This window comes from Caretta caretta, chromosome 8 (assembly GCF_965140235.1).
Source record: "Caretta caretta isolate rCarCar2 chromosome 8, rCarCar1.hap1, whole genome shotgun sequence".
NCBI classification, from domain to species: domain Eukaryota; kingdom Metazoa; phylum Chordata; order Testudines; family Cheloniidae; genus Caretta; species Caretta caretta.
Window position 1 is genome coordinate 12,697,491 of NC_134213.1, and position 11,504 is coordinate 12,708,994.

An 11,504-nucleotide genomic window follows, 5' to 3' on the forward strand; every position below is an offset into this window, starting at 1 on the left:
GCTCCACCTTATGTGGAGCCAAATCCTCATTTCGAAAGATCTCATTGGTAAGGGGGATCCAGATTTAAAACAGTAATTGCATTATTTATAATGATAGATGGTGTGGGGGAAGGGAAGAAAACAAATTGGTTTGGTATTTGGAAAGAGCATCTTGCCAGGTAGTTTGAGATTTGCACTTGCTGTTCAAAAGATTAATGGGATTTAGGGACACACAGGGGTCTTTCCACAATTGCACCTGAGCCTGAAAATCCAGTAGCTTTTGTACCCTGCAGAAGCAGTTCCGAACTTCCCACACTTTTCACTCTGAAAGCACCTTTCAAGGTTGACAGATGGATTCACTGTCACTCGAAAAGGCAATTAGCTCCAAATTAAATGTAAACCCAGTTCCTAAAATTAAAATCCCATTAGATGCTCCACCAAAGAGACAAACCAATTTGTAAAAAATATGGTCAAGATTGTGCAAGTAGGAGGTAAGTGCTGATCATTAAATGATTCCCCAGAGACATTGATGGGCCCCCAGCAGTCCCTCCAGTCATTCAAGAGCGAAATAAACCTTCTCTAGAGCTCACTCCTATTTCTGTAAACTATGTGCACATGCGATACAAGGGAGCAGGGTACCTGCTTTGCAAAATAAACATTGAAGAAGATGCTATCTCGGATGCATTTTGCTTCCCCCTAGAGGAAGGGAAAGAGGAGAACAAGTCGGCAAAAACTAGCACGAAAGGGATGGGGGAGTAGACAAACCAGTGAAATAGAAAGAGGAAGATAGATCAGTAAAAGAATGAAACCAGGTAAACACCAGGGGGCCAGTGAGATGCTGGCAGGAACAGAAAGCATGGGTATCACGAGGCCAGTGGGAGACTATGGGTCTCTCTCTAGCAGTGAAGGGTAGAGATGGAGTGCATGTCTGAGAAGGGCTATAAGAGACTGGGTGTGAGAATTAGGGCGAACCAGTGGGAGCATGTATGTGTACAAGGGATTGGAGCATGGAAGAGTAAAGATGAGAGTGAGATAATGAGACACAGAGAAGGGTGGGGGCAGGGGGACTGTATTAGAGCAGGAGGGGAAGGGCTGTATTAATGTGCCCAGGTCTGAACGAAACCCCAAAGTGAGAAGGACATTTTGGAGGATGTCTATGTCTCTCCCCCAGCAAATGGAGAGAGAAGAGGGGCTGTATGGGGAGAGCAGAGGGGATGAGAGGGAATATTTGTTGCTCAATGTCAGGACTTCTTGTTCCCATCTTTGCTTAAAGGGATTCCCTCAAATGCTGCTGAATGAATCTCCTGGAAGAAAGACGTGACCCTTGCAGAAAACAAACAGGAGGGGCTGCTGTGCATGAGAGATGAGCACCTGCCAGAAGGAGAGGGGCAGTGAGAGGCAGAGAAGAGGATGAAGGGGGCAGGAGGGAGAAGGGAATGGGAGGATGCAAGCCAGCAAGAGGCAGCCGCAGGCAAGAGGGATGAAGATGGGGTACAGGAGAAAAGGAAAGAGAATGGATACAAACCCAGGAAGCCAGGGAAAGGGATGCAAGAGAGGCAGCCAGAGGAGAATGGGATGCATTGCACGGAGCAGAGGGACTGGACAGGAGACAGGAATGGAGGGGATGAGAAAGCCAGGGATGAAAGCGAGAGGAAGGGCAGAGCGCAGGAGCGAGCAGCGCGGAGGGGTGTGAGGGAATGCACGGGAGCAGAAAGGAAAGAGGGATGAGCAAGAGAGCGGAGACTGGCTCGGGGCTGGGCGGGCAGAGATGGAGGAGAGGATGAGACGCCCCCAGAGGAGTCCGCCGGGAACCGTGAGAGTTTGAGAAGGTAAACAACAGCCATGCCCCCTACAGTCCTGTCCCCAACGTGCAGCCGGACTGCCGCGGCCGCTGCCTGTACATTTCCATTCCCAAACCTCGCCGTGCCCCCAGCAGCGTGCGTCTCTCGCTCGCTGGCCCTCCCCCACCCGCCACAGCAGGGCTGCAAACCCGGAGCGCCCAGGGAGCTCAGCCCCGAGCCAGGCTGCTCCGCAGCCGGGGCTCCGCCACCGCCGCCAGCGGGGCGAAGGCTGCCTGCCTCCCCGCTCCCCGGTGCATTGTTTGGGTCTGAGCACGATTTGGCAGGGACCTGGCAGCCCCAGCACGTGAGAGGAGCGGATCATGTGCACCAGCTCCAAGAATTGCAAGGCTCCAAAACGTGCTGCGTATCAACAAAATGAAACTCCTGTCTCTCCCTTGCTGAGCTGCCCTCGCTGCCTCCTGTGGCACATTTCACAGATTCTTCCCCCCTTTTTTTTTCACGTCGCGCACACCCCCCTCCCGACCCCAACCATCCGGATCCCTTTGGACCCCGATGCCTGGCTGCTTTGCCCGTTGCAAAAAATTAACTGTGCTGTTCCCCCCTCCCCAACCCAGAGGCGGTTTGGGGTGAGCTCTGCCGCAGTCATTAATTTGGAAAATAAAAAACCCTTCTGCGCCGACCCTTTAAAAGTTCTTGTTTACATTCCTGCTGCTTCCCTTTTACTCTTTAAAACATGAGCGACCAACATGCGCAATCGATCTGGGTAAAATGCTGCACATTTCCCCCCTTCCTTCCTAGCAGCCAGCCCAGCGAAATGGGGGGGGGGGGGAGCCAGAGAGATGCAAAATAAAGATCAGCTGCAAATTAAAGCCATCCAAAATGCAATCCTCCTTCATCCTTTACCTTTGCCGGGAGAGTGTCCTCAAAGAGTTGAGACTGTCCCTCAGGTTACAAAAGAGGAGTGTGGAGAGGGGGCGGGGGGATGCTCCAGCGATTGAAACGATCAGGAAACCCCCTTTGCACGATCAATCTGGTATCATTATGAAGAGGGGGGGAAATAACCCCCCTGCTGGATCCGAAGATGACACCCTCCTCTTAGGAGTGGATACAAAGTAACTCCATGGATGCGAACCCAAAAGAATTGCTTCCAGCCGAGATGGCCGCTCTGTGCACGATCCAGCCCTATGTGCGTGTTTCTGTTTCTTTTTTAACCCAGACTTCCTTAGGATCTCTTTGCAACAACGACCACTTCTTCTGCTGACCTTTTTATTTGAGGAGGGGGGCAGGTGGGAGGACCGGAGAAGTGACTTTTAAAATTATTAGTATGATCAAGAATGATTTCACTTCCCCCCAAATCTTTCTTCAATTTCTTTTTTTCTTGTTTGTTGTTTCTTCCTGGGCAGCAGCAGGTCCAGGTGCAGCAGACATGGGTCCCATCTCTGGTTGTGTTTGTGCATGTGTTGCCTTCTCTCCCCCTCCCTTCTTCCCCCCCCCCCTTGCTGCTCACCTCCCCCCGATGCGTTGGGTCCCCATCTCTCTTTTGCTCTGGGTCTCTAGCAGCGGGGTCGGGTTGCTCACACACACTGTACAAGTCTGATCAGGTCGCTTTCGCAATGATCCCCAGCCGCGTACACGCACACACATCCACACACCACAACACACTCAGCAGGAGCCGTGGAACGCACACACTTCTTTACCTCCTCTCCCCCCTCTGCTTCACTCCCCCTCTCTTCTCCGAGCTATGGGCACGGGCGTACGCTGGGCTGCTGCAACCTTAAAAAATAAGCTTATACTTAAAAAAAATCTTTTGGCGCCATATTAATGACGTACTTAAAATTTGCCATTTCTCCTGCGTCAAAAAGACGTTTCTTGCAAATAACAAGATTCTGGGCAAGGCGGAAAGAGGGACCCAAAAAAATCCTGCAGGAGACCCTCGTGAGGGGCAAAAAGGGGCTTGCATTGCCCAGAAGTGCCTGAAAGTGCAAGCTGGGTGGGGAAGGGGGAGGGCGGTAAGATCAGGATAAAAATGCAATCGGAGGCTATTCCTCTAGACAAACAAACTTCGTTGGGTGGCTGGAAGGGGGACGATGAGGGTATCTGAAATACCACCGCTTTAGGAAACGGGATTTTCCCCCTTATTATTTTGATCACTTCTGGAGAAGGCTGCGGGGGAGGGGCCGTTAAATGCTGGGTTTGTTTTTTTAGCAGTCGCAACGGAGGGAAGGGGTGGGGGGTTTGAAAATAAAACACTCTATTCAGATGGTGCCCTAGGAGCTGTTCGGTTTGGTTTCTTAGGGCTGTTTCTCCCACACGCCCACATCCTCCGCCCCCCAACTGCAGAAATATAAAGGGTTAAAAACACAAAAAACTTTGCACAGTTTTCCAAGAAAGGAGGGCAGACAGCTCTCCAGTCTTGTTGTCAGTGTGACCTTGTCATGCACAAAAAATACACTTCAATCGGTTACTGATTTCTGGAAGGGTTTGTTGCTATTGCTTTTGCTCTGCCTTTCTATTTTCTGTGGTGGTGTAGCAGCAGGAGCTTGCTCCAGTATCTAGCTGGCCACACCCACCGCTGGCTGCTTGAACTAGACACCTACTCTGTGGGAAGAACAGTTATTTCTATGCAGTGAGGGATCTTGGGTGGAGGGGAGGAAGTGGGGGGAGGAGGTGCCCAACCTTCCTAAACTGTCTGGTTGTTTAAGGCAGTTTACGCTGATTCTCCCCCTCTAATGGAGACCTTTCTTCAAAATATACCCTGCAATTTGGTTAGGTTTCTCATATACAGTGGCTGCTCCCTCATTATTTCAATTTGCCTCTGATTGCTCACAGATCCTGTCAAATAATTTAGAGATGTTTTACAATTCCAAAAGGGAAGGATGAGAATTCAAATTAAGGTATTTTTGAAAAACTGCTACTAAAATATGGAACTGATAGTTTTAAACTAAAAAGCTTCACTAACTGAATTAAATTGACTAGGCTATATATGACCTTACCCTTCAATATGTTGTAGTATTCTACAGGAACAGTCAAAAACCACTACAGTAACTCTGTTGTAAGCTGCAGCATCATTGTAATTCTGCGTAATTCTGCAGCACCATTGCTGCAGAATACTGTAGTATATTTAACAACAGAGTCCACTTTCCCCTTTCAAACATAATCTGTTAGGAAGAGTTCTATTGCATTTATTAGACCTAAAACTGCCTATTAGTTAGTGATTGTTAACTTCATCAATAATTTGATGTATATAGTTACACACTGGGCTGGCAACACCTCCTCTAATAAAGGTTCCCATTATAAGACCCTTTTTTCAGTTTATTATTTTGTCAACCTGTAACCATTTGCAGTGCAGGAATGGGAGGATGTCGCTGAGTGTCTGCTTTATTTCTATTGTTTTGTTCAGCCAATACAGTTCAGCCACATCCAAGAACAAAGTCAGGGAAAAATACACTGTTATGCCCATATTAAAAACATCTTGAGACCTTTTCTTTGAATGCCCCCATCCTTTGGAGCAGGGACCTGAAATCTGCTGCGGGCAGGGATAGCCTTTGTGTCTAGGATGTGCCTTTTGCCATCCCTGTGAAAATCCACCCACATTTGCCCATATTATAAACCTTGTAAAATTGCAGTTTGCACACGCGAAGTAGAGACTTCTTTGATTTTAACAGCTAAAGTCTCCTAAGCTTCTATCCTCACTGAGCATGCTCAGTGCCCTCACAGCTCCTAGTGCTGCTGACGAGACTAATCCTGTGGCCAAGCCACAGAGAGACTGAGCATGGTCCAGCCTAACGCAATATACATTGGCTCAGGAGAGTTTTCCTTGTAATGACTGTTCCCAGCTACTCCAGGCTGGAGTTGAGTCAGGCACTGGAACAAAGAGCAGGGAGCTGTCTCTTCTGTGTTTTCAACAATCCCCTCCTGCTTGCACCCAAGGCATTGTAGAGGAAGAAGTAATCTGATTCAAATGCAGAGGAGACAAAAGCCAGAACAGATAGAAGGAAACAGAGTAACTCAAACAAGGAGTCCAGTGAGACTGGAGCTGAAGTTTGCTTGTGCAACCTCAGTTTGCTCCCCTGGTGTGTATGCGTTTGATACAGTCTATAATTACATGATAACATACTATTTTTTCCACAACCCCTGCCTCATTCAGTGCACAGGATGCACCTGCTCCGGGGATGGAGCAGGGCAGTGCAGTGAAGAAGGTTGTTTTCTGTAGGACCCCTGTTTCATTTGTAGCAGGAGTTGGAAAGTATGTACTGAATGAGGCTGGGGATTGTAGGAAGAGAAAGGAGGAATCTCATCATTAAGGAAACTGAATGCCACTCTGGAGAACTGAATTCAATCCCTGCTTCTGCCACAGAGTTCCTGGGTGATGTTAAGCAAGTCACTTAAACCAAACTTTTCAGAGGTAGTACCTAACTGTGTGTTTTTCCTTTTCTAGGTACCAAACTTGAGAACCTGGGAGATGATTTGCAGAAGTAGTGACCACTCAGAGTTGTAAATGAAGTCATTGGAAGGTTTCCTTTGAACATATAAAGTGCTATATAACGCTAAGTGTTCTGTGCTAAGTGCCTAGGCATCTTAAATTGGACACCCAAAATTAGTGAATGCATTGTACCTTAATTGTCTCTGCTTCCCATGTGTACAACAGGGATAATACTACCCCCTCACCGCATAGGGGTCTTACATTAATTAATGTTTGTGAAGCACTTGGATACTATAGTGATGAGTGCCATGGAAAAGCCCATGAGGAAATTAATAATTCTGTTTTCAGAGCAGGATTTGAATAGTGCCATATATAAGGCCTCAGGCTACACATTGAACAATGAGCTGACGGCCCTTGCTACGGAGGGGGAAAGGGAAAAGCGGAGCCGCAGCACGCTCTCTGCTCCGGGGACCTTGGGGAAGGGGGTGGAATCAGGTCATATCCCCTCCAGCAGGGCAGGGGGCTAGGAGCACCCCCCATGACCCCAGCGCACACCCCCAGCCCTCTGCCCTGACCTCTGCACCCCCTCACACACCCCAGCTCGCTGTCCTGACCCCTGAACCCTCCTCACACACACCCAGCCCTCTGCCCTCACCTCACAGCTGATCAGCCGCAGGGAGGAAGAGGAGGAGGGGCAAGAACCCAGCACGCTGGGGGAAGAGGCGGGGGGAAGGGGAAACTTGCCTGCCCTGCAAGGAGAGAGTGAGGTGCGGGGGGCGGAAAAGAGCAGGCCGGGCCGGGCAGAATTTTTAGTGGCACGCTGCTGTCTGCCCAGGTCCGGCAGATAGCAGGGTGCCATTAACAATTGGCTTACATGCTGTGTTTGGCATGCGTGCCATAGGTTGCCGACCCCTGGCCTAGATAATACTTACTTCTGCCTCAGTGCAGGGGACTGGTCTAGATGATCTATCGAGGTCCCTTCCATTTCTATGATTCTGTGTGCACAAAGGGGCTGAATTAAGGTTGCACAAGCAACTTGAATTCCAGCATTTCCTAATTGGTGAATTTTTTATTTTGCAATCTTAATGAAGTTCTTTTAACATAGTTTTTATAGTGTAATATATAATTAACACTGTAGAAGAAATAACAGTACAAATCCTCTAAAAAAACAGAGTTGTCTACACAGCACAGGCTAAGATGATTAATGCTTAAATAAGGACTTTTGTGACAAGTAAGAAATGTGATCTCTGGGGAAGAAACCAGCAACATTTTTCTTTCATCTTCATTCACCAAAACAGTGTGAGTACTTATTTTTGCATAACTAAACAAAAAACAAAAACCACCCCTACAGACTTTCCTTGTGTTTTGGATAGAATATGGAACCAAGAAAAGAACCCAACTCAGTGGAAGAGAAGCATCATAGTAAAATTGCCAAAGAAGGGTGACCTTATCAACTTCAGTAACTGGCGAGGAATCATGTTACTCTCAGTGCCTGGTAAAACCATGTGCAACATCATCCTGGAACGTACCAAGAAAGATATAAAGTGTGACCTTCAACATCGGCCAATGGTTGGCAGTGACAACTTGAGTAAGGCAAGGGTGTCTTATATCCCCACTATTGTTTGCACTGGTCATTAGCTGTATCTTGAAGAAAGTAACCACCAAAGGCAACTGAGGAATTTTATAAATTGATAAAGCACAATTGGATGACTTCATTTTTGCTGATAACTTGTCCTGCTTAGTTCAATGCATTGTTTAATGGAAGAAAAAAAACCAAGCTTTTGGCAGCAAAAAAGTTGGTTTGTTCATCAACCAGAAGACAAAATATATGGCTATCAACATCCCAAAAGCAACCAAAAGCAAGAGTGGATGAAGAAACACTAGAAGAAAAAAAGTCATTTAATCTATCTAGGGAGTGAGATGTGCAATGATGGTGACATTATGCTAGATGTCAAGCAACAACTATCAAAAGCAGCAAACAACTTTCATAAACTTGAAAAGATTTGGAAAAGTAACATGATTGATACTGACAAAAAATATGAATTTTTAGCACCGGCAGTATATCTGTCCTCCTTTATGGAGCAGAGTCATAGAAACCTACACCAAAAATTGACAAGAAAATCAACTCATCTCAAAGTAAATGCCTTCAGAATATCTTCAGAGTCCATTGGAAAGTGTTTCTTGCAACACCAGAAATTATAAGTAGAGCAAACCAATCCAAATAATCAAAAATGGTAAGAAGATGACAATGGACAGATTTTGGACATGCTTTAGGGATCCACCTATACAATGCCCAATGCAAGTGATAATGTGGACATCATCTGGATAGAGAAAAAGACAGCAGAACAATAGAGAAAGAGGCTAAATCCATCAACATGACACTCAGAAGTCTGAACAAACCAGCACAACACGAAAATAAATGGCAGAAAATTCTGAACACCCTATACATTTGACGATATAAGATGTAAAAGAAAGAAAAGGAAAAAAAAGATAACCTTTGGATGATGAGCACATACTTAGCATTAACAGGATGTTTTTATATTAAGAGCTTAGCTTTATATGATTTGCATTAAAAATTAAATTCAGTGACTAAAGATGGGTCCCCAAAAGCACCATGAGATTGTTATCTACCTTATTTGTGTGTGATGCCCATTAATACACTTTGGAACACATTAACTGCATTCATAAGCAGGTGCAACTCCATTGACTTCAGTGGTAGATTTGGCTATTTATATCTAGTAAAAATATATTTATAATTTCAGAAATTATAACAGCATCAAAGACAAAGTACATAAAATACTGCATCTAAATTATCTCACAACAATTACAGATGCTAATCCTTGTCACCATGATTAAGACCACTATACATCTTGGGGCAGACAAGATCTCGCATAAGAGAAATGAGAAACAAACTCTGTCTGTGGATCAGATTTAAAATCTGCAGTGTCTATTAACATCAGACTCAACAGCTTGTATTCTCCACAAAATATGAAATTGCAATATAGCATCTGAAATCTCTTGCAGATCACTTTCAAGACCTTCAGAAACAACCTCTTTACTACTCTTTGAGAGTTCCAAAACTCCTGACAGTCACTGCAATGAACACATAAGTTTCAGATCCTGAGCTGCAGTGTGTCCGCTTTTCTCCACATTATCAGCACAAAGTGGCCTAAAGCCAGGGTTGCTGGCCATTGGAGGATCATCAAAATGTGGAGATCCTCAATGACACAGAGCTGGCATAGCAACTTCTCTGCCACTACACAACTTGCAGTTGTTGTAGGCAATATGATCCTGCTGATTCTTGCCTGCTATACCTGCCTCATGAGGCCTTTGGCAGCCAGCAGAAGTTAGAGCCATCTAAGAATTGCTCTAATTTACATCAGGAGACCAGATTGGCACATAGCAAGATGGATTGAGAAGCAGAAAGGTGGCTTAAAGCCACTTGTGCATCCCTCTCCCAATTTGTAATGTCCACTCTTTGGCTACAGCTGAGGATTTGGGCTATGTGTTTTTTATTTTTTTTAAACAGGTATAAATTTGCAGGATAATAAATAGATATAGAAAAACAGAAAGCAAGAGTCATAGAATTGTAGGACTGAAGGAGTCCTCAGTAGGTCATTGAGTCTAGTCCACTGTACAGAGGCAGGACTAAGTATTATCTAGACCATCCCTGACAGGTGTTTGTCTAACCTGTTCTTTAAAAACTCCAATGATGCAGATTTCACAGTCTCCCTCGGTAATTTGTTCCAGTGCTTAACTACCCCTGCAGTTAAGAAGTTTTTCCTAACATTTAACCTAAATCTCCCTTGCTGCAATTTAAGCCCATTACTCCTTGTCCTATCCTCAGTGGATAAAGAGAACAATTTATCACCGTCCTCTTTATAACAAGATCTGTTATGTTATAATAAAATAATAATAAATAATAATAATAATATTTCCATCTTCCAGCATGAGTTGTCATAGAAAGATCTGGGGAGAGATGGATCGTATGGTCATTATATAAAAGAATCCCTTTTCCTTCCCATTCTTGTTGCATAATTCTTTCTCTATATGAAACTGAGGTACTAGAATTACCATAAAGGAAAACTTAATCTGGCAGATTAGAGGATTGTGAGATTTTATTTGCAATCCCAAATACCTTTAGTTACCAGAAAGCTGGGTCAAAATAAGATATAAAATAAGAAAAAAGCAGATATTCAGTAAGAAATTTCCTCCCCACCACAGGTAGTTCAAGACTATCCTAGCATTGGTTGTTTAATATCATTTTCAGCAATGTCAGTCTTCCTGCATCTGAAGGAATAATCTTTCATTCACGCATCCATAAGGGATTGTGTGTAAAGTTGTTCACATTCCAATGAATTGAATTTCTTCTGCAATTTTTCAAAATTCTTTTCATTGACATCTCTGTTTTCTACCTGTGCAGTTCTATTAGAAAGCAAATCTAATTTGGACTCAAATACAGCAAACCTTTCCTTCAATCCCTGCATTGCAAGAGTTACAGTTTTCAAAGAAACCGCAGGTGTAGAAGTAGTTTTAGGGAAATCAGAAGCATTGTCAGAGAGCTGAACGGCTTTAACAGCTGTGGCTGTGATTGGAGACCTGTTATATCTCCTTTTGCTTTGTATGGATACTTTAGGCATCACAGTAGATTCCGCTGTAATGTACTTTCTCCTTGTAACTCTACTTTTATTCCTCAGTTCCCTTTCTGGAGACATTTTAAACTTTTACAATTAAAATACAATGATGGGGAAAAATAGCCCTTAAAATACAACTGAGTGCAGCACTTAAGACGTTTGACGAATAAAGGAAAATTTTGTAGACTCCAAAATGAGCAGTGCTAGGAGCAGCTGAGCAGTTTACATAGTCATAATAGCAGTTATAAGAGGTCTTGTTAATTATAATAAATTAACATTAAAAATAAGGATTTATTTTATAAAGTATGCCAACTCTTTGTAAAAAGATGGTTTGAAACATAAATAAAAAAGAAACAAGACAAAAAATAAAGGTATTTGAGCCTAATAGCATGGACAAAAGGGAAAGTAAGCAGCCCCTTATCCCCAACATCATCTTCCAGCAAGGGAGTGTCATGCTGGTGTGGGCCCTCAACTTCCCTGGGCATATGCCTAAATTCACTCTGATAGAGCCATTTATTTGCAAAGGCAGCTCCTGCCTCCTGGGCCTTTGCAACTTTCAAGGAGGCCAGCAGAGTTTTATTCCCCTCCCCCCTCCATTGCTGTCACTTCCTACAGGGAGGGCAGGGGGAGCAATACATGAGGCTCCCTCTTTCAGACATCAAAAGC

At 44.6% G+C, this 11,504-nt stretch overlaps 1 protein-coding gene and 1 long non-coding RNA gene across 5 annotated transcripts in view; one reads left to right on the top strand and one right to left on the bottom strand.

Moving 5' to 3' along the window:
* The window catches only part of JADE2 (jade family PHD finger 2), a 152,324-nt gene extending 148,590 nt beyond the window's left edge, over window positions 1-3,734 (bottom strand). For 2 of the 3 annotated variants that reach the window (XM_048861814.2, XM_048861810.2), the window contains exon 1: window positions 2,685-3,264. The gene's annotated coding sequence lies outside the window, so the exon portion shown is untranslated. Of the gene's footprint in view, window positions 1-2,684; window positions 3,265-3,478 lie in introns of those variants that run through there. The other variant, XM_048861811.2, reaches the window with a different exon arrangement.
* On the top strand, window positions 1,211-8,817 carry LOC125641625 (uncharacterized). Of its 2 annotated transcripts, none has more exons than XR_007358102.2 (2): window positions 1,211-1,808; window positions 6,220-8,817. It is a non-coding gene; the product is annotated as an uncharacterized LOC125641625 (long non-coding RNA). The 2 variants fall into 2 exon arrangements; XR_007358101.2 differs by lacking the exon at window positions 1,211-1,808 and adding an exon at window positions 2,842-2,967.
* Window positions 8,818-11,504: the final 2,687 nt, after the last annotated feature.